Genomic DNA, 27,238 nt, shown 5'->3' on the forward strand with positions numbered 1-27,238 from the left:
CCCACATCCACCACAATGAACTGTCCTGACCTTACCCTCTCTACCTCAGTTTCCCTGTTGGTAAGCCGGGGCTGGGAGCAGCAGCACTTATTTTATAGGATTATTGTAACACATGCAAAGGATTTAGAGCAGGTATTGGTAGTTAGTAGGGTGCTTGGTGCAACGTATTTGAAGGCCAGCCTTCAAATCATTTTACCAAACACCCATCAAAGGGTTATACCTTGGAGGAGAATTCTAAGCCCATTTGGTAGTTCAGGAGTCTTCCTCAGACGATCCATCAGTGGGAGAACGATCCATCAGTGGAAGAACGATCCATCAGTGGGAGAACGATCCATCAGTGGGAGAACGATCCATCAGTGGGAGAACGATCCATCAGTGGGAGAACGATCCATCAGTGGGAGAACGATCCATCAGTGGGAGAACGGCCCAGGGAAGTTCTCATGACCTACAGGGCTCCTTTACAAAGTACCTTAAAATTATGACCACCAAGCACACTGTACAGAGAGGTTGAAGGCTTTCAGCCCCCCTCCTTAATGCCCTTAAATAAGGGGTGCTATGCCTGGACTCGGACACCCTCAGGCTAATTCTGCCCGCCGGATCTGGAGACTGACTGCTTTCTGGGAGCATGGAGATGGCTAGAAATAAGCCACGGGCCCTCAGGTTCCCTCTCAGAATCACCTGAAGCTAAAGAAAGAGAAGGCACACAAGGGATAATGGGGAGATGGCTCAAGGAGGGGACGCTTCCAAGATTAGATGATCGTGAAGATGGCGCTGGCAACAATGAGTGAGCATATCCAGTCATGCTCTTACCGGCTGTAAATCCTTGGCATGCGTTACAACAACCTTGTGAAGTAAGTGCTGTTACTGTCAGCCCTGGCTCACCGGCGGGGAAACGGAGGTAGGGGTTAGTTGGCCGAGGCTGTTGTGGTGGATGTGGGATTCTGATCCAGAAGTCAGGTGGCACAGGTAGAGTTCAGGGTGAACCCGCAGAAGATGGCATTCAAAGGAGAGAGAGTGCTGGCTCTGTATATGGATGTCACTTAGACCCTGGTCAACTGTTGCTAGGCAGAAAGTAAGGCCAGCGATGTTAGGTTTGGCTTTTTAAGAACTGAGAGGAATCAGTACTTTTTGGTGAAGTAATTTGATGTTTAAGCGGTAGGATCCCTTTCAAAAATTTGTGAAAGATTTACTTTTATATAAGTTTATATAAGAGTTTCCCTACGTGTATGTCTGTGCACCGTGTGTGTGCCCGGTGCCCATGGAAGCCAGAAGGGGTTGACAGACACCCTGAACCTGGAGTTATAAACAGTTTGAGCCTCAAGGGAGGTGCTGGGAATTGAACCCAGGTCTCTGAGAGGGGCAAGTGCTCTCTTGCCCCAGACCTTCAGATTTTTAGGTGAAGCTGGACCAAGTGAACCAGTGCTCTTGAGTGGGTTTTTAATTCAGTTGGGTTTGCAGCTGTCTGTGTAGAGCCTGGATGGGAGGCGGCGCTAAGTGTGCCTGTGCTCCCGGCTAGGCTCAGGGCAGCATTTGAACCAGCCTCTCTCAACGGCCTTTTAGTCACTTCAGGCTTTGCTGCTTCCACTTCCAGATTAGTTTTGGTTTGGTGAAGTACCTAGGTCAGATACCTGTCAAAGGGTAAATTGCTTTAGTTTTGGTGTTTACTAGGCCTTCTGGTGGGGCTGGTTTTTTTTTGTTTTTTGTTTTCTCTCCTTTCCTTTCTTTTAATATTATCTTTTTGCAGATTTTTTGTTTTGTTTTGTTTTGTTTTGTTTTGTTTTGTTTTTCTGAGACAGGGTTTCTCTGTGTAGCCCTGGCTGTCCTGGAACTCACTCTAGATCAGGCTGGCCTCGAACTCAGAAATCCGTCTGCCTCTGCCTCCCAAGTGCTGGGATTAAAAGCGTGCGCCACCACTGCCCAGTTCTTTTTGCAGAAGTTTTTAAAAAGTTAAAGTTAAGGAAACATGTCACATAAAATTTCCTATTATTGCCTGGAGGTTGGAGAGATGGCTCAAGGTTGAGAGCTTTCTCTGTTTCTGTGGAGGACTGGGGTATGGCTCTCAGCTCACATCCATGGCAACCCCTGTTCCAGATGTTCCCACACTGCCTCTGTCCTCTGTAGGCACCATCACATGTGCGCATACAGACAAGGACATGCACACTCACTTGAGCGCACACACAGACTGGTTTTTAAAAGTTCTGTCTACCTTGTGTATGTGGCATGTGCAGTGCACATGGAGGCCAGAAGACAATCTCAGGTGTCGACTGTCCGTCCGTCCGTCTGTCCGTCCACCTTGCTTTTGAGACAAATCTTTTGCTGGTATCTGAGGCTCCGGGTTTGAGCAAGGCTGGCTGGCCGATAAGCCCAGGGAGCTGCCTGCCTCTGCACTTAACGATTTAGGAACTCTCAGCCTGAGTTTTAAGGGCTGTGAAATGGATTTACCACTCTTAGCCATGTGCAAGAAGGGCATCACTCCACAAGATTGGGTCTCAGAGTTGTTAGAGCTCATCCAACAAGCCTGAATTCAATGGTTGCTAACCCAACATGAAGCTGAGCTGGGAGCAGGTTGGGGGTCTCTGGCCTCTGTGCTTGGAAAAATACCTTGGCGTTCCAAAGCATGCGGACTATAGCACTGAGAAGGCCTCTAGCTGTCTACGCAACCTAACAGGGGGGCTGCTCTGTGCTCTGGGATTCATTCCTACGACATCTGATAGGACATGTTGAGGCGAGGCTCTGCAGACAGGAGAAAGGTCAAGTTAAGGGTTTGTCAGAGATGGAGCCACGAATGGGCACTGACTTGAGTGTTACTGAAGCGCGGTACATTCATGTGGCCGTATAGGAAAAGCAAGACAATGTTTTTTGTAAGTTTTATTTATATTTGGGTTTCATGACGGCATCACCAATCAGTCTTATGTGGAGCAAATACTGGCGAAATCTTGTAAAGAATATAGTAAGATGTCTAAAGTTCTCAAATCCCCGCTGAGGAGCCAGGCATGTAGATTAGCAGTGCAGGGTTTACCAGACCTGTGCAAGGTCACCAGCATCGCAAAACAAACAAACAAACAAACAAACAAACAAACAAACGTTTAGACCTGGAGACACATTGCCAGGTCCAAGGGTATTATAAGCCATAGTCTTAAGGTTTTTCATTCTAGGTTTAATGATTGAGACTGGTTTAGGTCTGGCTTCCCTGCTGCTCTGAGCATTGAGGTGAGGTTCACCTTACCCCCAGCCTTGCAGACAGGAGACATTCTTGCCTTCCCGCTGTGTAGCACGGAGCGCTGGGAGGGCTGGGTAGGTATGTGGGGCATTGTTAGGCAGCTGGTTAATGGTTAACCCCTGCAGTATGCCACACACACACACACACACACACACACACCTAATCTTTGTTGAGAGCTACTACTCAGGGTGAATAATGGGTAACCGTTTCTTCTTTGACTAAGACCAGTTGGCCTTGCATGGCTCACCCCCTGAAGGTTGTTTTTCTTCTTTTGCAAATAGAATTTACATAGCTCAGAGGGTTTTATGACTCATGCCTTGCAAAGAAGCCAGGTGGTATCCGTGAATAGTGTGCTGTCTGTTAGAGACCTGTAGGATGATGGCTGCGGACTCCTTAGTGAACACAGCTGTGTGGTTACAGATCCACATAAAGAGATCTTTTCCTCGGTGGGAAACTGGAGAAAAGCAGTGTTCTTGTTAGTGGACACAGCGTGACACTGTTTATGGGGACCCTGGACGGGAGAGAGATAAAAAGAAGCAGGGTCAGGGATATGGCTCAGCAAGTCAAAAGCACTGACTGCTCTTGCAGAAATCAGCCTCAGTTTCTAGCATCCATGTAGTGGCCCACAACCACCTGCAATTGCAGTTCTGTGGTAGCTGACATCTTCTGGCCTCATGGACTCTTGCACAGGGACACACACACACACACACACACACACACACACCCTGCGTCATCTGCATTCTTGTTCAAAGTGGTGAATGGTTCCTGCACCATGAAGGAAAAGCAGTAGTTTGGGGATGACCATTGACTGCCCCACTTAATGTTCATAGCAAAAACGTGCTCTGAACATTATTAGAATTCTTTATAATGGGCAAGCTTGGTGGAAACTTGATGGTTAACAGGCTTGAGGGTGGTGGTGTGTGCAGTGCTCACGTGAAGGTCAATGACCAGTGTTGTTTCTTGGAGCCTTTTGCCTGGGCTTTTTGAGGCAGTCTCTCACTAGCCTCGAACTCAGTGAGTAGGCTGACTGCTCAGTGAGCTCCAAGGATTCATCTGTTTTCTGTGTCCCCAGCACTGAGATGACAGGCTCGTGCTACAGCACCCGATTCATGAGGGCTCTGGGGATCAAGTGAAGGTCCTTATCCTTGGATGGCAGGTACAGTAACAACGGGGCTGTCTCCCTCAGCTCCTGGTTTTATGGTTTTTAAAGACAGAGTCTTAGCTTCTAGCTGAGCTGGCACTCATTATGTAGCCCAGGCTGGACTCATACTCAACAGCAATCTTTTCTATCTCAGCCTCTTAGATGCTAGAATAACAGGCAAGATCCACCCCTCCCAGCTTCTTCCCAGTTTTGAGAACGACAGCTGGTATTGAGTCTGCCTAGTGAGTGATCCAGGTCCTGTTGCTCTCTGTCCCTAAGGGGCTGGCCTTTCTCATAGTTTCTGCCTGTGTTGTCTGTGTAGTCTAGGTAGAGGAACATGGCTTGCCTGACTATGTCTTTCTCTACTACCTCAGGGCTTAGGTTTACCACAGGTTTGCTGCAAACCTGTTGCAAGCTGACTCTTTAGTCCCACCTAGAATAAATACTTCTTATTTATAAATAATAATCATTTTCTTAAAGATGACTTTTTATTCATGTGTGTGTGTGTGTGTGCATAATGTGTGTCCTATGTGTGCAGGGATATGTGCCCTGTGGGAGGTCAAAGGTCTACATGGAACAACTTCCCTGATTGCCTTCCACTGGATTTCTGAGACAGGGTCTCTCGTGGGTTCTAGAGCTCATGGATCCTGCTGCGTCACCGGTGAGCCCCCAGGATTCTCCTGTCTCTGTTAGGGCTACAGCTCGGGGCTTAAAGGGTGTGCTCTGTATGTACCTGGCTTTTTATGTGGGTCTTGGGACCCAGACTCAGTGGTTGTGTGGCAAACAGTCCACTGCCTCCTCCTTTTATAGTTAGCTTTCTTAAGAAGGTTTAAAGAGCCATCCATGTCATGTCTCCCCCCCCCCGCCCCCCCCCCCCCCCCACACACACACTGGCTTTGGTGCAGTGAGGTGACCCTGACTCTGTAGATTTCCTTCCCTCTCATTGAGGCAGCAATCATCCTACTGCAGAGGTCCATGCTTCTCGGCTGTACACACGACTACAGTAAACTCTCAAGGTCACAACTAGAGTCCATTGGCTTTCCTCATAAATCTGATTCTAGCTTTGTAAGGCTCTCCTATCAATCAGAGCTAACCAATGAGCGTGGGGCCCGATCAGCCTCAGCTCATTGTCCTTTGCCTTTATGTAAAGCAGAGAGTCCCTTTCTTTATGCTAAGGTCCTATAGACAGGGCAGTGTCCTTTATGCTAGTGTAGTTAACCCAGTCTAGTTCTACTTGCTTTCAAATTCAATAGGAATGCTCTCCACAGCTCCAGGCCCAGCATCTCACCCTGGAGGCAGGTCCTTCTCTTGATGGAGCTCAACCCCTATTATGCCTTGTTCATCACAGCTTCCCCAGGGCTGAGCAGGCGCCTCTAGACTCATGATGTCTCCTGGAAGGGTCTGAGCACAGGGGCATAGGTGTGCTACTCCCCACATCTAGAGAGGGGGCCAAGATGGAACCCTGGACCTTCTCTCCTAAGAATCTTGATCCTAGTTCCTGCCTCCAGATGCAGGAGAGGGAGAGGGAGAGGGAGAGGACATCTTACATACAGCTCAGGGACAGCCAGAAGACAATCGCCTCGAGGCCTGGCTGTGAGCTCTGGGTCTAGAGGGTCTGCTGTGGCAGTGGTTCTCAGGACCTTGTGTTTGGACTTCCAGGGGCGGGTCTAGTACTTGCATGCAAATATGACAGAAACGTTTGTTCCCTATCAGCACAGAAGGGGGTGGTGGCCACCTTCCTGATACTCATACCTTCCTGAATGTCATACAAAGGGAAGCAGGCAGTGACTTTGTATTTGTTTCTTTGTATTATGGGATGTAGTCCAGACAACTTGAATTTTCCTCCTTTCCTATCCGGTGGTGGAAGAATTGGGAAGTGGAGCTGTCACTGGCTGGGTCCTAACAGCTGTTTCACTGTCTACAGGGAAGGGACATTTGAGGAAGGTTCCAGGGCTTCTAACCAGTTCTCACAGTCCTCCATAGCAAGAAAGAGGCACGCAGTGTATACGAGATGGTAAACATTTCTGGAACCATCTGCCCTATGTCTGTCCTTGCTGAGGATGTAGGCAAGCCATCCTGGGATGGAGGGTGCCAGCCACATTTTGGACAGGGGATACACACACACACACACACACACACACACACACACATATACACATACACACACATATATGTATATATGTATATATATAATTTTATTGAATATTTTCTTTATTTACATTTCAAATGTTATCCCCTTTCCCAGTTTCTACCCCTCCCAGGAACCCTCTATCCCATCCCCCATTCTCCTGCCTCTATGAAGGTGTTCCTCCACCCACCCACCCACCCACTTCTACCTCCCAGCCCTCGATTCCCCTACACTGGGGCATCTATCGAGCCTTCATAGGGCCAAGGACCTCTCCTCCCATTGATGCCTGACAAGGCCATCCTTTGCTACATATGCACCTGGAGCCATGTGTACTTTTTGATTGGTGGCTTAGTCCCTGGGAGCTCCAGGGGGTCTGGTTGGTTGATATTGTTCTTCCTATGGGGCTGCAAAGCCCTGGAGCTAGATGGGAGCTTTTTTGTTGCACAAAAGACAGTTCTGCAGTGGGACTGACTATGTTAGTCTCCTAGGGTCTCCGTTCTTCTGTTGCTAGGCTGCCCTATGCTCTGCTTCACTCAAGCCAGCAGCTGATCTGCTGCTAATCAACTACAAGCCTGCATCTTGCTGTGCTGGCCTGGCAGGGAGGAAGGGAAGAACACAGCCCAGGTACACAGCCTGGGTACACAGCCCAGGTATGCCAATGTCAAATCAATCCCAAAGATAGGCTGGTTTTGATTTTTGTTTATTTTATCAAAGATACGCATGGATGAGGCAGGTGATAATAGATGACCACTCTGTCTCCTCCCTGGGTTTAATAAGAACTTGGTGTTTTGATTGCTGAGATTGATCTGTGATGTCACAGTGGGCTGAATTTTAGTTGTCCTCTGGAGATCTGTGTGTCCAAGCTGTCTCCACAGCCTGTGGAGCATTGAAGGTAATTAGCCAAGGCTGTCCTGTAGCTAAGGGTGACTTTGAACTGTTGATAGTTTTGCTTCTGCCAGGCTTACATGAGCCATCATGCCCAGTGTATGTGGGGTCAGGATTGGCTATGTGCATGCTCCTCTAACTAGGCTGTATTTCCAGTCCCATAGGCAGGGGTCCTTTAAGACCTCTTCTCAGACGCTCTCCCCACCATCCTTCTGAGTAAATTTATCTTGACTTCCTGTCAAAGACAAAGGACTAGAGGCTCCCGTGTCCCACAGAGGGAAGACCTTAGGTCATTGCATCTGTGGGATCCAAGGTAACCAGGTGCCTTCTCTCTGTGATGTCTGAGAGGCCTGTGGCAAATGGAATTATTCTGTGTACCCTCACATCTCAGGTTGTTATATACCACACAGGCTACTACAGCTCTTCCTGTGTAAACCACTTGTCCTGGTCACTTTGTATTAGAAGGGTTGTCTTCAGCTGACTAGAAGGGGAGAGGTCTCCGCAGCTTTCCTCTCTGTTGCCAAAAGGACGTCCCTGAAGGCAGCAGCAAACTTGCCGTCATCTCTGTCTGAGATGCTCCTTTCTGTTTGAGTTTTCTGTCCTCTGAATGGTCTGTGGATAGATGCAGTCATGTGTCTCTTCCTACCATCTTTATAAACAAACCACTCTTTTTTTTTTTTTTTTAAACAAAACAAAAATATTTTGCTTGCCTTTAATCTCAGCACTCGGGAAGCAGAGTTGGGTGGATCTCTGTGAGTTCAAGGTCAGCTGGTCTGCAGATCATGTTCTAGGACAGCCAGGACTACACAGAGAGACCCTGTCCTGAACCATGCTGAACCCCCCCCCCAAGAAGTAAACAAAAAAATATTTCTAAGCATCGAATCTGTCAATGCTAGGGTTGAAATCCTGTGCTGCTGGAACACCTTTCTGACTCTTGTTTTAAGCATGCTCTTAGTGAGTGTCTCACTAAGGAAGTTATCAGCCGACTTTAATCAGTTGGATTCTGTCATGAGTTCAGGACCTGGATGCTTTTGTTTTCGTTACTATGAGGAGCAAAGCTTGGGTGGATTTTGTTCTTAAGTGGTGGGTTGCTCACCCCTCTCCGAATAACTGAGAATTCTGCTTTAAAGTCTTGCACACACAGAAGTGGCCTGTGGACTGCTCCAACACTGGAGTGAGGCAGAGGGAAGGGTTTATTGGTTTCTACTTTATTCATGTCAAATGTATCGTTGTACCACCGTGTAAGCTTCAGTAAAAGTGTGCTTAATTTTTAAAAAGGGGAGTCTAGGGATGTAGCTCAGTTGGTAGAGTGCTTGCCCAGGGTGCAAGAAGCTCTGCTTCTATCCTCAGTGTTGCATAAAACTGCACAAGGCTGTGCTTGCTTGTGGTCCCTGCATTCAAAAGATGGAGGCAGGCACCAGATCCCCCTCCCCACCCCACCCTTCCAGCTACTTAGGGAGTTGGAGGCCAGCCTGGTTGACATGAGAAACTGTCTCAAGGAGAGAACGAGGCTGGCATATAAGCTATGAGATCATTGATGGTTTGTTTGCTCTCCAAGTGTGATGCACGTGGTCGTGTTTGAAGGCGGAGTTTTGCAGGTTGAATGGGCGTGGCTTCCCAGCCCTGGCGTTTGCTCTGCTCTTCATATTCTGTGATGCTGGAGGCAGGCTATAGCATCTCTAGGAAGGCTGTCCTTCAAGACCTTTCCCTTATCTTCTGTGACACACAGACATTCATTTGGCCATTGGCCCGGTCATCTATATGGCCCGCACCCGCCTCCTTCCAGCCACCTCAAAGAAGCCTGTCTCCACTCGATAGCCTGTTAGCTTCTAAGCCCCTGCTTAACCTGCCTTCTAAAGCACTTTGAATCCCTGTCCTGATTTAGATGCCAACACTAAGTCAGTGAATGTCTCCCTGTTGCTCTTCTGCTCGGATGTTAGTGTTTAACTCATCTTCTCTAATTCCAGCCCGGCAGCTTTTGGGATCTGCCATCACATGATTCTCCTTCTCACTTCGCTCTGTGTCTCCTACTACCCTTTGTGTAGCTGGGTGTGAATTTCTCAGTAATCAGTGCCGTTATGATGAACCTTGGAAAGCAGACAACTTAATGGACTTTGTCAAAATAACGGAGCTGACTAGTGAAGACCAGTGACAATGAGTCTGCAGCAAGTTGAGAAGGAGACACGTGGTTGATTGTCAGTTTGGGATTAACAACTTAAACAGCATAAAGCAACTTAAAACGTCAGCACGCAGGGTGTAAATGGACAGGTTTGAACTCTCGGAGCAGCAGGGTGCTAGTCGTCATTCAGCTGTGGAATGAATTCTTGTGTGCAGCAGAAGTGCAGATACTTGGATGTTGAGGCAGGAAGGAATCTGTCTGCAGTTGCAGATTGCGTCCTGGAGGCTTGCCTGGTCACAAAAGCATCTCCCACAAGTCCCTGGCAAGACCTGAAGGCTCCCCCTCTCCAGTGAGTAATCTCACTGCGAACCCAACACTGAGGGCTTCAGGCTTCTTTCCCTGAGTAGGGGTGTGCGTGCATGTGTGCGTGTCTGTGTTTGTGCACTCATGTGCATGTGTGTGTGTGTTTGTGCATGTGTGTGCACACATGCATGCTGTCGAGTGTGCATGCTTTGGGCTGCTGCTGCTGCTGTTAACAGCTATCAACAGTCAGCTCTCTGTTGCTCCTTTGCATGTGGGGCTTGACACTGCTGGCTTTCAGAAGGCTCCATATCAGGGGACAGAGCTAGCCCTAAAAGTAGAACTAAAGAAAACAAGATAGTATGGAGAATCTGAGCAGCAGGCAGAAGCGACTGCATGGGAAGGAGCCTGGCGTGTGTAGCTCCTGAGCCAGCATTTCACGTACACTGTGCTGTGTCTGCTGAAAGGTTGGTTGTCCAGTGCCTAAGCGCATGGAACTTGGACACTGTTTGGTTTATTTTTCAAACACTGACTCTCAAGATTGACCTGGGCTCACTGCAAGGGCCCTGGGCTCACTGCAAGGGCCCTGGGCTCACTGCAAGGGCCCTGGGCTCACTGCAAGGGCCTTGGGAGGGTTTTGTTGTGTGAAGCTGAGAGGAAGAGTACCGATGAATCCTTGGGCTTGTGCCCGGGAAGCACCGAGCACACCGTACATACTGAAGGACGCAGATAGCTCCAGCCTCTACTCTGCTCAGCTCTTTTCCTTCGTTCTTCTCTGACTCTGAGCTGTCGAGCAACTTGGATCCTACTGTTCCAATATTCGATATTTGGGAACCTCCGACGAGTCCATTTCTTTAAAGTGGTGACATTCACGCTGGTTTTGTGCTGACGGGCACTCAGCAAGTTCACCTCTGAGCAGATTGCTTTATGGTATGAAGGTAGATAGAGGCCTCCCTGCAGACAGCTTGAGCTCCAGGGTGTTACGTCAGGTAAGGGCTTAGACTTTTTTGATGTTGCTGTGTGTCTGGGAAGTGAAGGAGGTGGTCTGAAACATCAACAAGTTTGATGTATTAGGTAGGATAGTCAATGCAGAGTTTGGAGCTGGGAAGCGCTGCAGAAAATGGCATCTGTAACCTCTGGTAAATTAGGGTGTGGCTCAAGCATTTATTAATTATAACTTCCCCACCCACCACTGTACTGACCACAACGGCACCAGTACACACATATGTCTGTACCTTAGGACTGGACACTTCAAGTATGGAAGGCCAGGTCTTCAGCCTGGTGGTCAGCCCCACCATTTGCGGTTGAGTTCAGAGTGGAGGCCCTGGATGGCAGGCACACCAGCCTTGTGTTACCATCTCACCTTTGCAGGAATGCTGGCGTTCTCTGTTACGGTGCTGAAGGTTGGGAATGCAAGGCCTAGCTAGTCAGCTGCATTCTGACTAGGGCTCACTTCTCCATCGGGGTCCACCGGCTCATCTTTCTTCATCCGTTCTCAACAATTGCATGAAGAGTTTATCTCCTGGCTGCTGGAGGTTACTCTAGATGTACTCAGCTTGAATACGCCGTCTTCATAGATTCCAAAAGTGTTCAGTGATGCCTGGGGGGTCTTTGTTGAGAAGCTGCCTGGCTGTTGAGTCCGTGGGGTGCTCAGAATAAAGCTGTAACACATGGTCAGTACCCCTTAATGCAGGTGAGGGGAGTTGGGGGTTTATGCTCCCCTCTTCCCTCCCAGCACCCTTGCAGCCCTTCTGTTTCACCCAGCATCTTACATTCTGCTCTCTGTGTGCACGTGGGTATTCGTGGCTAAGTGGAGTGTGGTGTTCAGGCGTGGCTTCACCCTTGCTTCTGCTTGCTTGGCTGTTTTTCTTGAACACCTAACTTCCCACCCACTGCCTATGAATTCCTCTCTTGTAACTCCCCATGTGGCTGCCTTCACCTTTGTTGGCCCTGAGCACTGCCCTTTTGGAGCCCCGTGGCTTCCTGTTGCCATCTGTGCTGGGAGTCCTGACACTTCCCTGCGAAGTTATCCAAACAATTCTCCTATTCTCAAGTCCTTCCCTGCCCACCACCTACTCACTTCCCGCCCCAAACCAAACAATACCTGCCATCTTGCTTCTCCAAAAGCCCAGCTTCCAGAAGGTCCACTCAGCTCACTGGGCCGGGCCCTTCTGAAATTCTCCTGTGTCACTGGGCGTGGAATCTCTAACTAACCGAGTATGTTTTGCTTCGCCCACTGATTTGAAATGAATTGTTAATGAGGGAAAAAAAAGGTGGAAATATCTTCTTAAGCCCAGCCAGCTCCAAAGTCCTAGCTACTGACTTTAAAATAAGAGAGCTCCTCTTAATTAATTAATTAATTAATAGCCCTAGCTAGACATCCCACGGGCTGGCTCTGGTTTCTGCTGACTGAGACCCCCACCTCTGTGTGTTAGGTTATGGAGGTAACTTGTCTCATCGTAGCATGTGACCCAGGAGATCCTTAAGGAGTGAAAAGGTGACCTTAAAGGGAGAGAGTGAGCCAGGGAGTGGGGTGTTTACACTCCAGCATGTTAAGTTCAAGTGAGACTGTTGCCATACACCCTCTTGGTTTACTTTTGTGTGTGTGGAGGCATGTGGTGTGTGTGCGTGAAGGACAGAGGTCAACCTAGGCTAATACCTCCAGAAACCCTCTACCTTGTTTAGAAAGACAGAGCTCTCACTTGGACTTGAGGCTTCCTGACAAAGCTAGAGTAGCTAGTTAGCTCCAGGGATCCCCCTGTCTCTGTCTCTGATTCCCATCTTCCAATCAAAGCCAGGTCCTCAAGTTCTCTGAGTCATCTCCCCAAAACTAGAAACTCAGAGAGACTCTAAACATAAGCAGTAGCCGACACGGAGCAGCAGGAGACAGAGCGTGCGTGTCTGTGTTACCAGACATTTTAACCCTGTGAAGGTCGTCACAGGGATGGGCTGTCCAGCTGAGGCCACCTAGAATCACCTTTCTTTGTGCGTAGCCACCATCTAAAAGCTTTCAGTCAGAATGGTAAGACTGGGAACTTCTGTCGTTTCCCCAGTCCCTTCATGGGTCCTCGAGCTCTGAGGAGCAGGTGACAGGATGAAGCCCACCCCACAATGCTGGCCTACTGTAATGCAGATGCAGACTCAGAATCTTCTTGCCAACCCAACATCAGGCCATTGTACTCTAGAGACTTGATGGCTTCAGTAAGTCCGAAGGGTTGGACTAAATGGAACCGTTTCATGTAATAGTGGAATAGCAAGCACCCCTCCATCTTTGCTCTCATCCTGTATTGTTTGGGCTGCCATTGTTTCTGTGTCATGTGTTAAAGTGGTGGGAAGTAAGATGAGTTTTGGGTGCAGAATTTTACCCAAACTTCTCCTTCCTGGAAGCTTCATTTCCGTCATGAGCCACAACCGTTGTTGCTTCTTTTTGACTTTACCCCTATGGGGTGACTCCGAACTTTCTTTGATGCTTACTTTCCCTCTCCTGCCCTCAGCCCCGAGTGTGCCGGGCCCTCCTCTGCCGTCCCGTGAGCCCGCCCTGCCTCGCTCTTACTCCTCTCTGGCATTTCACTCAACCTGCTACGGAGAGAAAGATTGCGCTTCCAGTTCTTTGGGAAAGCACAGGGTCCTGTGCTGTGTGCGTAAGTAGATTTTGAGGAAACGGAAGGTGACCATGAGGCAGTTCAGTCACTTGATGTTGCTGCGGGTCTGTCTCCACGTGGAAGCCATGTCTTACTTTCTCAGAAGCTCCCGGGAGGAAAGGTGCTGGAGGGCTGGATGGCTCATCACACCCAGCATGCAGGCTGGACGTCACACGTATGTTTATGGCAGTAGCTATGCGTGTTGGAAGCCGCTTGTGACAGTCACAGAGGATGTGAAGACTTAGGAACCCCCTTCTTAGGGTTGAGAGCTTCCTTCATTGAAACCTTCCTCCTGTGTTACAGAGTCATGCCTCAGCTGTGAAGAGAAGAAGATCAGAATTTGAACTTGGTTCTTTTAACTCCCAAGCTTGGTCCCTTCCTTTTCTTCCCACTGAAGTACCTAGAGGAAGCAAGGTGTTCAGTTATTTTCACAGTGAAGAAGGAGAAGTGGTGACATCTTCTTTTTGGAGACAAGATCTCACGTAGCCAGACCTTGTCTCAAACTCACTGTGCAGCTCTGGGTGACTTCGTTACTGGGATCCTCCTGTCTCTGCCATTCCCACGCTGGGGTCACAGACAGGTGTCTCCATGCCCACTGCTGGAAAAGTTGTATAGGCCCACTGGCCTGACATCTCAGTGTCTTTGTTAGGTGTAAACACCTGGGACAAGAGGACATAGGTCAACAGCTTCAGTTACATTCGGGACCAGTGAGTGCTCTGAGTGCTCACAGCAGTGTTCCATAGGAGCATAGGCAGTCTCGGAGTTAGTATGGGGACAGCGGGAGACAAACCTGCCTGTTGTACAGGAAATTTTAACACAGTAAAAAGCTGTCCAGCTGGGGTCACCTCAGCTGTAACCTTTGAATTTGGCAAATTCGGGAACAGTTTAGGAATGCCTACAAAGAGGCTTTGACCTGATAAACCTGGTACACAAACAGTTTCTCTAAGAGAGCCAGGCCGGCAGCGCAGATAGGAAGAGAATGAAAATTCCTCAAGTGCTAGTGGCTTTAATCAGTTCAGATTTTGAACAGGCGTACGGGAAGCCTAGCTTTAACTGTCAGCTTGATGCACCCAGAACCACGCGGCAGAGTCACAGTGAAGGGTTGTCCAGATCAGGTCGGCCTGTGGGTGTGTCTGTGCTGGCTCGCCTTCAAGGGGGTGCCAGGGCTTGTCAAACTCATGTCCTCATGCTTGTGCAGCAAGCACCTTATTGAGCGGCCTGCCCAGCTCAGAAGTTTTGCGCATCTAAGTGTTCAGTGTTAAACAGCTCCACTTCAAAACTGAAGTCATTGACCTTTGCCCTCTTTTTTTTTGGGGGGGGGTGTGTTCGAGACAGGGTTTCTCTGTGTAGTCCTGGCTGTCCTGGAACTCACTCTGTAGACCAGGCTGGCCTCGAACTCAGAAATCCCCCTGCCTCTGCCTCCCAAGTGCTGGGATTAAAGGTGTGCGCCACCACGTCTGGCTTACCTTTGCCCTTTTGTTCTGTGCACTCACACCCAGCAATGACAGAGGTGTCAGACCAGTGGACCCACATAACTTCTTACCTGCAGGGGTCCAGGCTTACCCTGCACTGGTCCGGGCAGCTGAACAGTTTTCCTTTTGCAGTCATCCATCGTTACAGAAATGGAATGCTCACAGATTCTTTAGAGCATTACAGCTACCGCCACAAAGAGTGGCAGACAGGCTTGCTTCCTCTGTGGTGTTGCTGAGAATGGTATAGAACACAGGTTGTCCCATGTTTCTACTGCAGTGGTGTGCATTGTGTGACAGAAAAGGGGACAGCAGTGACAGGGCCATGGTGCATGCGTGTGCAGCATCTCTGTTTACCCCACTGATTGACAGCAGGTCACATCAGAGGGAATTGCACAGAGTCTAACAGCTGACACCAGTTTATACCTGTTTGCATTTTTTCCCTGTGATTCAGCCTCTTGCCTCCGGGGCAGGGACTGTGGCATAACAATTCAGAACCTACTTGATGAGCAATCCCAGGTCTGATCTGAAACCCAACTTGTCACAAGCTGGGCTCCTCAGAATCTGTACTTGCTAATTTTGCTCCCTTCTGATAAACCCGTTAATGTAAGAGATGTTTCTGTCCCATAACTGTTGGCTTGCCAAAAGTAGCTCAGTTGTACTCAGCAGTCTGTGTGTTTCCTGCAGTACTCATTGAAATAATAACAATAACAATGGTTATGTACAGTGGTCGTGTTTGCTGCTAGGAACTGACATACAAGCTTAACATCCCTAGTGTGAAACTGGGAATGGTTCCAGAATCCAAAACTCCCTTAGTGCAAATGTTAAATAAATGGTGGGAGTTCTATACAAAGCTTGGCTGCATCACTGAATGCATGCACGTGTGCATGGGTGGGTGCATATTCACATGTGTGTGTATATGCATGTGTATGTGTGTACATGTGGGATACATGTGTGTGGAGGCCAGCGGTCAGCCTCAGATGTGTTCCCTCAGGAGCCACCTACCTTTTTTTTTGAGACAGGGCCTTTCACTGGGACCTTGGGCTTGACAGTTAGGTCCTCCAGTGCTGCTATTACAGGCATGTAACCACACCCCTAGCTTTTCGTGTGAGCTGTGGGAATCAACATCAGGTCTTTATGCTTTTTCGGCAAGCACTTTACCTACTAAGCTGTTTCCCCAGCCTCTCTTGCATAAAATCATTAAATATATTGTACTTTAGTTTTAGGCTATAGAGAGAAGGCATATATGAAACAAATTAGTTTTATGTTTATGATTAGGTCTCATTCCAAAATATTTAAGTTTGTACATGCACATATTTAAAAATGATTTGGAAATCGGAAACCTGAATGATAAGGAATCCCTAGCCTGTCTTCCTAGTCTGTGATTGTGACAAGTGTGTGTGGCATGCACAAGTATCCCCGTGTAAGAAATGCAGGGAGGGAGGGAGCTCATAGGTAGCTTTGTGTGTACAAATGACTTCCTTAAGTGAACTCACGAAGCAGTCAGACTGAGAGAGAGAGAGACAGAGAGACAGAGAGACAGAGAGACAGAGAGACAGAGAGACAGAGAGACAGAGAGACAGAGAGAGAGAGAGTTAGAGTTGGCAGAACAGCTTGGCCATTCACTGGAGTTTGGATAGGAAGTAAGAGAGCTCTGGGTCAGGGAGAGAGTTGAGCCCAGGGCAGGAAGGAAAGGGAGGTGTGGAAAACTGCTGCTGGAGGTCAGGGGCCCTGCCTTTCACCAAGAGCCTGCCTGCCCACTGCCTGTGCATCTGTCCCTTTACCACAAGCCTCCAGAGGCTGGATAGATGTGTCGCCTTCAGGCAAGGTCCCTTGCTTTCTCAGTGTGCCTAGGCCACTGAAGCTCTCCAGTGGCTTCAGTGATTGTGCCTTTGAAGTCACTTTTGAAGAAAGTTCTGATGACTTGCTTGGATTTTCCCAGCCTTCAGCAGAGCGGTACGGTAGACGGAAAGCCATCTAGGTAAGATGCTAGAGTTGGGATGGGCGCTCCTGATGGAGACCCAGGGCTGTTCCAGGGGCCCAGCTGTAGGGTCCCTCTCCACAGTGTCTCAGCATGTTCACTGTGAATGAGCAAGACTAGGTGGTGGATGGTGTCCTGCGTTCCTGGAATATGGGTGCTTGCTCTTGTTTTTATGTCGTGTCCCAGCTTCAGATCCCTCTCTACAAACTCGAGGTGTAACTCTGACACCAGGTCAGAGCGAGCTCTGGGTTCTGAGCTTGTGGATCCCGAGTCCCTGGGTAATCGGAAGCAGGTCCTTGCACCGCTCTGCTGTCCTTGCCCGTCTGTAAGTTGCATCGATGCAGTGGGCTCCTCCTGTTGATCTGCTCTGTAACTAGGGATTGCTCGCTGCTACCTGCTCTGCATTCTGATACTTCTGGGGATCCCCCATTCTGGGTTCCAGCTGTCATTAGCTGGGGCATTTCAGTATTTGCACCGTAGCACACACAATATCCAGGATTGGAGTAGAAAAACTGCAGATCTTCATCCTTCTCTCAAAAAAGGATGCTGGGGCCCTAGGGCACCCATCTTGGAAGGAATAGAGAGATGGTTTTTGTTGTTGTTGTTGTTGTTGTTTGTTTGTTTGTTTGTTTTTGAGAAATGTAAGAGGATCAGGTGCCCTGCCACAAGTGTGAAACCAACACCATGCTCTGTCTTATGTGCTGGTGGCTGTCCAGATAGTGTCCCCACTATATTTTAAATGTTATCCTCTTGTGTGTATAGGGGGGTGGTGGTGGGATGGGGGCATGCTGCAGCTCCTGTGTGGTGCTCAGATGACAGCTTGTTTTTTGGGAGTGAGGCTCTCTCTTGCATAGGTCTTCGGGAACTCAGGTCACTGGACTTGGCGGTGGCAAGCACCTTACCCACAGAGATTCCTCATCAGTCTCTGAGCTGTGTTTTAAAATGAGATAAATACTAATGTTGTCAGCTTGATCTACCTAACTGAAGGGATTGCTGTTTACTTGTTTGTTGTTTGAGACAAAGACATCTTGTGTGGTCGTGATCGGCAACAAGCTCACAATTCCCCTGCCTCAGCCTCTGGAGCACTGGGGTTACAAGTGTGTGTCACTATGCCTGACTTAAATTTTATTTTGGAAGGAAGGGCAAAGAGAAAGTTTATGTTGGAAGGAAAATGCTGGGCTCCTTTGTTTAAAAAAAAAACTTCCATCCTTTTACTATGGAAAAATGTAGACATAGGAAAAATTCCAGAGAATGGCGTGAGCCTTGACATATCATATTTTCCCATACTTTGACAGCTGTGGACTTATGGGCAGTATTCCTTCATTTGGGCACCCACCGATCTCCTTTGCCACAATTTTAACTGTTTACCTGTCACCCACCCGCTCGCTCGCTTGCTCACTAACTTCTGGAGACAGGTTTCATCATGTAGCTCAGGCTAGCCTTGAACTTATTTGGCATCCTCCTGCCTCAGCATAGGGTGTTGGAATTACAGATATGTACTACCATGCCTGGTTTTACCCTGTGATTTTTTTTTTAAACCAAATTCTAGATTCTTATTTTACCTAAGGGGCATTTTGGACACCCTAAAGAGTTCAGATAAGTGAAGAGTGAAGTTGTATCTCTAGCCACCTGAAGGTGGTAGATAAATATTGAAAGCAGGGTGACAGAGTGCTATGGCTACTTGGGGGGCTCCTAAAGCTGTTTGTTCTCCCATGGGTCTCTGCTTCTTCCAAGCTGGAAACCACATTTCCCCAATGTTTCCTGAGCTGGTTTGCTTCTGAGTGTGAGAAGGTAGAAGATGAACCCATCCCGAGGGGAAGCAGCTCTGGACAGTGGAGGCTCTGCCTCTCAGGAGCCTTTTCATGTTACTTTAGCCACCAGGGACGGCACTTCTTTAATTGTATCTGTTTCCTGCCTTCTCTCAGAAATATCTTGACAGATATTGTTAATGTGTTTGAGAAAGGGTCTCCTTGTGTATCATCACACAGGCTGTCCTCGAACTTATGATGCCGGTGTGCCTTGGTGTTGTGCGCCCCCCGTGATGTGGTCAGTGTGTCATCCAGGTGGCACGGGATTGTCTTGTTTGCCCTGGGGCAGTTTTGGAGGCTGCTTTCTGTACATGGAGTGTTTGTTTCTGTGATTTATCACCTTCCTTGAGATTTGAATTCCTGTGGTGTGTGAGTCTGCTGTAGTCTCTTGAGAAACCACAGGGAACCTTGCTGGGAAATGAAGCGGAGAACATTGGGGCTCTGTAAAGCTAGGAAGTAAGGTGCAGGTAAGGTTTGACTTCCTTGGACACAGGGTTTTATAGTACCTGCTGTGCAAGGGACTCTGCAGCTCCTCTCTTGGTCTTGGTCTTTTCTAAGAAGGCTGCTGTGTAGCCCACTTCTCATACAAGAAATTGGCAATCATGGCCTTCTACTGTTCCTCCACTGTGTCCCCCCACTGTGTTCTCCCTAATTGTGACCCCCCACTGTGTCCCCAGTGTCCCCACCACTGCCTCTCCCCTACTGTTTCCTCCTAGTGTCTCCCCCACTATGTCTCCCACTGTATCCTCCCACCACAGTGTCCTCCAACCACAGTGTTTCCCCACCATTGTCCCCCTCCCGCTGTGCCCCCCCCCACTGTGTCCCCCCACCACTATGTCCCCTCCACTTCCCCTCAGTGTGTCAACACAGTACAGCAGGTCACCTTTCTCTTCTTTCAAACTTGGCTTGAAAAAAGTCTTGTAAGGTCATTTACATGGCCACAACTACACAGGAAAGTTGGAAACTGTTTGTGGACAAATTCTCATCTTTCCGCTGAATATTTGGAAGGAGCTGGAATCTTAAAATCCTTTGATGCCCCGGGTGTTTTCTTTAGCAACCGCGAAGAACTTGAGTTTTAGACCTTACAAAAAAGGTTTTCTTAAAAGTGACTTGTTTCGAGTCCCATGAAATTCAAACATTCATCATTCTAGCTTCTCAGGAGCCCAAGAAAACACAGTGAGACGCCATTGTATTAAAGTACACAGAAGAAAGAGGTTCTCACCAAACCAAGCCCGTTCTATCAGCTGTTCTTTAAAGTGTGATGAGAGAGGACTGCTTGATTCCCTCTCAATTCTCTGTCTACTTCCTACAGCGGCTTCCCCTAGGGTACATGACAGGAGTGTGACAGTCAAGCCGTATCCCCACAGGTTTGTACACAGGGTGCACACACAGGAGTCAGGTCAGTCTGTTCTCTCACCCCATCACGGTTGCATAGTTCTCTGAGGTATGCTTGGGAGTCTTAAGACTGTGGAATGCTGGAGAAATTCCAGAGGCTATTGGTAAACACCCGAGCGGTTAGTATCTCTTAGTGACTTCAGAACTCAGGCTTAAGTGGGTGGGGCAGGGCAGGGCAGGACTGGGGAGTAAAGATGTGTATCCCATAGTATGGGAAATAAAAGAAACTGTGCTCATGTGTAAGGCTTGGGTTTTATTTTCTCTTTGATTTCCCTAAAGACTTGGCTGGCCATTCAGCGAAGCTGTATCTGGTTGACACTATGGAGTTCTCTCTACTTACTGCCCTGTTTAAGGATTCATGTGATCAACCAAGTGTAGGGTCAGAAAGCTGTTTTGGTAGTGTGTGTGTGTGTGTGTGTGTGTGTGTAAAACTTTGAAGGGCTTTTGGTGAAAGCTTTATTATTGTTAAAAATAAGACTGTGGCATACTGGAAACCGTAGATTAGAGTTGGTAGCAGAAGCTTCCATCTTGGAGCTTTTAGGAGAGTAATGGGCTCCTGGGAAGAGGATTGAGTTCACTCTGAAGCCACTTGGTGCTCTCTCCCTCTGTATCTTGTGCTTTTAAGTCTAGAAAGCGTATTTACAGAGCAATACCCTAACGAATGGCTGTGGGCCCGCTAAAGTGCGCCAGCAAATCCTTTTGCAACGTGTGTGAAGTGTGCCATCTCTGTGGGGTCCTCACCCTCAGTAGGACCATACAAAAGCCGGGAAGGCAAGATTTGAGTGGAGGGCAATTCCTTTTGGAAACATGAGCCCTATCTTGTCTTTCACCCGAAGTGCCAATGAACCAAATAACCCCTTCTGCTCTTCACAACAGGGACCTCTCAGAGAGGCCCAAAGTCAGACCCATAAGGGGCCAAATTCCTTCCATGGGCAGGTCATAGAACCACAATACAGGCTCCTGCGTCTGAGCATGCAACCCTTTGCCCTCTGGGCTCCTGCTGTGTGCAGAGCTACACTTGATGGTAGACCTGAGTCTCACACACATCTTTCCCTTCAGGAGTCCAAGGGTGGAGTGGAGTTCTTGAGAGAAGACTTTACTGTGTTATAAGCTTAAAGCCCAAAGTTCTTGACGGTGAGTTTCCTTCTGGAACATAAGGACCACTGGAGACACTAGATTCTGTGCCCATGCTCCTAACTAAAGTGCATGTGTGTGTGTGTGTGTCTGTCTGTCTGTCTGTCTGAGAGTCATCTTTCCCCCCACTCAGGATGGCTCTTAAAAAGCCACTTATGCCTGAAGTCATGGGATAACGAGATATTGGTGCTGGGTGGCGGGAGGGGGTGGGGAGCCCAGGGCTCAGCTTTCATCCTGTTAAACTTTGACACTTTCTTCTCACTTGAAAGGACTTTTTCTACATGGCTGTTAAGGTAGTAAATTACCTATGTGCAAACTACAACTATGAGGCTGTGTGTGTGTGCATGTGTGTATGTATGTGTATATATGTGTGTCTGTATGTGAACCTAGCATACTGTGAGAGGGGCCACGAGGGATCTTGTGCAACCTACTGAATAGTGGCTTTCTAAGTGCCTTTATAGTTGAGAGAGTTGATATTGAACCCAGGTCTGGGGGCTGAGGCAAACCCTGGCTCCTTGGGAACTCATCCATAGCTCAGATCAACCAGTAGCCTCCTGCATCAGCACCCACTATGAATGTCTTTTTCTTTTCCCCTTCTGTTCTTTTTTCTTCTCTCCCCTCCCTGCCTTTCCTCTATTCCCTGACTCTTTGAGATAGAGTCTAGTTATTAGCCCATGCTGGCTATGAACTCACCATGTGCAGCAGGCTTGTCTCCAGCTTTGATCCTCCCAAGTGGTATGGTCCCAGGCTTGTGCTGCCTCTGCAGCTCAGTTTGCGGTGGCTTCACTGACACAGACTTCTTCCTCTTTCTTTGTGTTGAATGCCTTGTTTTATCAGTTCTGCCTTTTCTAGGATGCTCCGAGGAGTGCAAGAGGTTATCAGAGTGTTCTGACATAAGTTACTGCTTGCCTTGGAAGAAATTAGGAGCTAGCTCTGTTGCTTTTACTGTGATTATTAAGTAAAAAAAAAAAAAAAAAAAAAAAGTTGCCATGGTATCTTGAGCCCCCACCACAGCCTGCAGCAGGGTACTGGGTAGTACCTGGGATCATAACTAACTAAAGTGATGTTTTGAGTAGCACTGTGTAGCCCTGGATGGCCTGAAAGTTAATGAACATGCAGATTTGGATGGTCTCAAACTTAAGAGAGAGCCTCCTGCTCAGGCTGGCCTCAGACTGAACAGAGAGCCACCTATGTCTGACTCCTCCTCATTTTTACTTATGTGTGTGTGTGGGTTTGTGCATGTGAGCACAGTGTGTGTCTCTGGGGAACAGAAGGCATCAGACTCCCTGGAGCTGGAGTTTCAAGCACTTAGCTGCCCAGTGCAGGTGCCTGGAACTGAACTCGGGTCCTTTGCGAGGGCAGTGTGTGCTCTTAACTGCTGGACCATTTCATGCACCTATGAAAACTTCCCTTTTCTTAAGTGACTTTAGTTTTTAAAGTAGTTTTTTTGTTCCCAGCAAAATTGAGCAGAGAGTGCAGAACTCCCCTACACTGGCTCTGAGTCTGTAGTGTACAGTTTCTCTACCCCACTGGTGATATCTGTGCCACAATGGTGTGATTTTTAAAGAATGGATGAACTTGGCATTGACTGCTCATTATACCCAGGAACTCATAGTTTAAATAGTTACCTGCAATTTGCATGCATATGTGTGTGCATGTGGTGTGTGTGTGTGTGCAGGAGCATGCATGCGGATGTGTGTATGTGCATGCACACTCGTGTGTGTGTGTATGTGTGCAGGTGTGCATGCTGGCATGTGTGTAAATGTGTGTTTATGCATGTGTGTGTGTATGTGTGTTCATGCATATTAGTGAAGGTTTGCATATGTACACACTAGTGTGAATAGGACAGTCTCAGCTATTGGCTCTGCCTTTCACCTTGTTTGGGGACTCTGTGGTTCAGTATGTGCCAGGCTCACTGCCCAACTGCATGTGCCAGACTCGATGCCCGAGAGTGTCTAGGGATAGTCCTGTCCCACCTCCCATCTCATAGTTAGAATTTGACAGATAGGCACTACCATGCCCGGCTTTGCATGGATTCTGCTGATTTTTAACTCAGATCCTCATGCCTGTGTGGCAAACCCTTTGCCCACAGAGCCACCTCCTCAGTCCCCCACTTTATTCTTAAAAATAAATAAATTAGTTAAAAGGTTACTTTCAATGGGATAAAAATAGTTCCTATTTTCTTAAACCATTTAAATAGTGTGAGTACTCTGATCTTGCCTCTCTTTCTTAGAGCACACATTTCAGTGCCTTTGTGGTGGGTTACAAAAGGCCGTTTTCATGCAGGTGTGCGCTGTACTTTGAGCAGATTCTCTCCCCACTTCCCTGAGCCCCTTTTGTTCCCCCTCCCCCAGCAGCTTGGCAGCTCCCCCCACCCCCGCCCCGCCCTGTAAGCACATAGTTTTCTGTCTGTGTGATTATCTCCAGTTGCCTTCATTTCCCTACTGACAGTATAAGAAGGTAAGTTTCATTTGCTATCTGATGTTGGACACCCCGGTCAGCCCCATAACTCAGCTGTAGTGAATAGCTAGCACTGCTGTAAACACTGATGTGCAAGAGTCTCTGTGACGTGTCACCTTAACGGTGTCACCTTAGCGCCCTCAGGCCAAATGCCCAGGAGTGATATAGATACAGCTGAGTCTTACGGAGGATCAATCTATTGTTAGTTCCTTAAAGAAACTTCCACACTGACCACTAGAGTGTCCAAATTAGTGTATGTTCCCATTGCCACAGTGCTAGGGTCCCTTCTGTCACTTCACTCGTGTGTTACTCCTCCTTTCTTGAGTGTGTATATGGCCCTCCTGGGTTTACAATACAGCAAGCACTCTCGCACACTGAGCCCTTTCTGTAGCCCAGTGGTTTTCGACTGTCCTAATGCTGTGACTCTTCAGTACAGTTCCTCACGTTGTGGTGACCACAACCATAAAATTATTTTGTTGCTATGTCGTATCTGTACTTTTGCAGCTGGTATGAGTTGCAATGTAAATATTTTTGGAGATAGAGCTTTGCCAGAGGAGTTGAGACCCACAGGTTGAGAACCACTGACCCATTTGCTTGCTTTCCTAATGACTTCCTTTGAGTGTGCTGAGACGGAGCCTCAATGTTGTTGTTGGTTTTTTGGTTTTTTGTTTTTTTTTTCTCTTTCTTTCTTCATTTTCCCCTGTCTGCATTTCATATTTTTTTGAAACAGTTTTATTAGGGAAATTGAAAGTGTCATAGACATGGGTCTTTGTATGTGGCTTTCAGTTCTGGGTTTATGTTTTCATGTGATAAAGCAACTGTCATGAAGCCCCAGAGAGCCACCCTGGGAAGCTGGGCAAAGCGCCTGGAGCCAGGCTATGGGACGGAAGAGGAGGGTGTGAGCGATGTTTCCTCAGGTGAAGAATGGAGGCTCGTTCACTGCCGTAAAACACTAGCACAGAGTGGGGTTCAAGCTCTCTTACATGTCACTACAGTGTCGGGTCACTTGGGACCATCCAGGTGTCACACCTAGACCAGGTTTGGTCAGAATCACCTGCAGTTCCTTCTAGAAGCACGGCTCTGTGGCTCCACACTGCTAGGAGTGGGTGTTAAGAGCTTTTCATTGAGGTGAACAGTGTGTGTGGAAGAGAGAGAGCGAGAGCGCGAAATCTATTTCTGGCTTTGGGCGGCTGGGGTTCGGTCAAATTGTGCTGATTAGTTCTGTAAATAAGCTCAGATGAGAACCCCCACCCCCATCAAACCAGAAAGCCTGAGGCATGAGTATATCATCTACACGGAGCTTTGTAGTGAAAGTATTGAGGTTCTCGGAGAAGCAGAGCATTGATAGCGTCTGCCTGCCGTCGCTCACACCTAACTGCTGTCCACAGTGTTCCAGCTCTGAATCCATGTATATGTGCCCATGTGTGTGCACCATGTATCTGCTCTGTGTATACGTATATACATACACACATGCATACAATTTAAAAATCACAGGTGGGCAGGAGAGATGGCTCAGCGGTTTAGATCACTGACCTCTCTCCTCCATGACCGCAGTCCTACCCTCGGAAGTCATGGTGAGCTGAGGCTGAGGAGACGATTCAGGGAAGGGCTTGCCTTCAGGTCTACAGACATGGGTCTAATGCCTACGCCTAGGTGAGCAGATCGTGGCCCACCCAGGAGGATCCCTGGGCTTGCTGGCCTGAAGCAACCCTGAGCGCCAGTCAGTGAGAAAACTTGTCTCAAACAAACAGTAAGGCAGAGCGCGACTGAGGAAGGCGCTTGACGTTGCCCTCTGACCTTTAGAGTAAGTGAACATCTGTGCATGCACACACATGAACGCTAAACACAAGAAAGCTAACCGTGATTTACAAGTATTCTGTCATTTCTCTTTTTTATTTCAGATTTCCCTAATTGCCTCCTATCTTTCCTAGGTTTCCCCACCCCCACCGTGGGTCACACTGAATTTAATCAAGAGCATCAAAAACATTACATTTTTTTTTTCTTGTTTACCATTTTTAAAAAGTAACTTAATTTTATTTTATGTGCATTGGTGTGAGGGCGTCAGATTCCCTGGGAACTGGAGTTAGAGTTGTTAGCTGCCATGTGGGTGCTGGGAATTAAACCTAGGTCCTCTGGAAGAGCAGCCAGTGCTCTTAACCGCTGAGCCATCTCTCCAGCCTCAAAGCATCACTTTATATTTTTCCTAATCTCTCTACTTTCGGCCTGGGAGGCAGCCTCCCATCTGGCACTTGTTTTTAGTTGTCAACTTGCTGAAGAAGGTTCAGACTAATTTTCTTGGAGTTATTGTTGAGACCTTATCTTGCAAATCAAAGATCAGAATCATTTTTTTAAAAAACTGACAAGAATATTTTCTAGGGTCCACGATGTTAGGTTGTTCATTCGCTTTGACTATAGACGCGTCCAAAGGCTGTTTCGGAGGTCATCTACAAGGCGGTTGAAAAGTGGTTTGAAAGATGTAGAGTTCTGTCCCTCGTCACCAGGAGCCAGGGATAATGACTGCTGGACTGACAGTATTTGCTGTGTGCGTATTCTGTCCCTCCTAAGAACTGCGGTTATCCACACACTCGGCTGGGGTTACTTCACCATCTGCATTGTGTCATGCTGGAGAGTATGCGGAGAGATTGTTTTTGCTGGGATACCAAGCCAGCCACATTCTTTCATAGGTGTTTAAGGGAGACACACCCGAATGTAAAGTGCCTGGCCCAGGAAGAGAAATGCAGCTGGTGTCTACAGAGCAAACATTTCTGTCTGTTTGAGGCTTTCTTAACGTAGGCATTGAATCTTAGCCTGCCTGTCCTGTGCTTCAGTAAGTAGAGGGAATTCATCAGTAAACACTTAAGGATATTCTGGTGTCCCATCTTCTCCCACCCCCCTTTGGGTGGATCCTTCCATATTTTCTGTCCCTATCAGGAGATCAGACTGGTGTGGCTTGGAAGTAAACATGCTACTCTGCCAACATAAAGTGGTTTAGAAATGTTAATCTATTTTACCAAGCCAGCATTTCTAGCCATATGTATTTTAAGCTACCATAAAACATGTACCTGCTGTGCTCAGGAATGTGCCGAGGGCAAGTATCAAAGCCTACCGAGCGAGGCTGGGAGTGTGTTTTGGTGTGTTGTAGGGTTATACCCTGACAACCTTCAGGAGGCCTGGGGTTCTGGCAGGGAGCGGCATATAAATATCACAGACAGCTCATTTATCTGTTGAACGATTCCTGCAGGTGCCACTGGCTCGCATTTGCCCATCCAGGAGTCAGTGAAGCTCAGGGGTAGTGCTGCTCCGTCAGGATGGATGAAGGGCTTAAGCCTGCATGCACCTGCCTGAGTTAACACAGTCAGCCTGGTCGGTCATCCTCTGAGCCCAGTGGGAGCAGGCAGCTGGATGGAAAAGCTCACTGCATGCTGCTGACTTTTCTGAAAGACATTTCCTACGCTCCCTGAACCCCCGACCAGAACCCCGCTGGCTCAGAGTGGACCGGTAAAGCTGCTTCGCTTGGTGTGTGATGCTTGTGTTTGCCACATTGGCGGGATGTCAGA

The 27,238-nt window shown here is 48.1% G+C and overlaps 1 protein-coding gene and 1 long non-coding RNA gene across 6 annotated transcripts in view; one reads left to right on the forward strand and one right to left on the reverse strand.

The window, feature by feature from the left end:
* The window catches only part of Ptpn14 (protein tyrosine phosphatase, non-receptor type 14), a 148,480-nt gene that overhangs the window by 30,144 nt on the left and 91,098 nt on the right, over window positions 1–27,238 (forward strand). Inside the window, exon 1 of one of the 5 annotated variants that reach the window (XM_006497131.4) lies at window positions 4,217–4,376. The exons of 2 other annotated variants lie outside the window; for them this stretch is intronic. The gene's annotated coding sequence lies outside the window, so the exon portion shown is untranslated. Of the gene's footprint in view, window positions 1–4,216; window positions 4,377–13,356; window positions 13,435–16,642; window positions 16,885–27,238 lie in introns of those variants that run through there. 2 more of the 5 variants (XM_030252297.1, XM_006497129.4) reach the window with 2 other exon arrangements.
* On the reverse strand, window positions 10,030–20,149 carry Gm51739. The gene is made up of 3 exons (XR_003948573.1): window positions 20,110–20,149; window positions 11,898–13,750; window positions 10,030–11,454 (listed from the first exon to the last, which is right to left on the reverse strand). It is a non-coding gene; the product is annotated as a predicted gene, 51739 (long non-coding RNA).

The sequence above is a fragment of the Mus musculus genome, chromosome 1 (genome assembly GCF_000001635.26).
Source record: "Mus musculus strain C57BL/6J chromosome 1, GRCm38.p6 C57BL/6J".
NCBI lineage: Eukaryota > Metazoa > Chordata > Mammalia > Rodentia > Muridae > Mus > Mus musculus.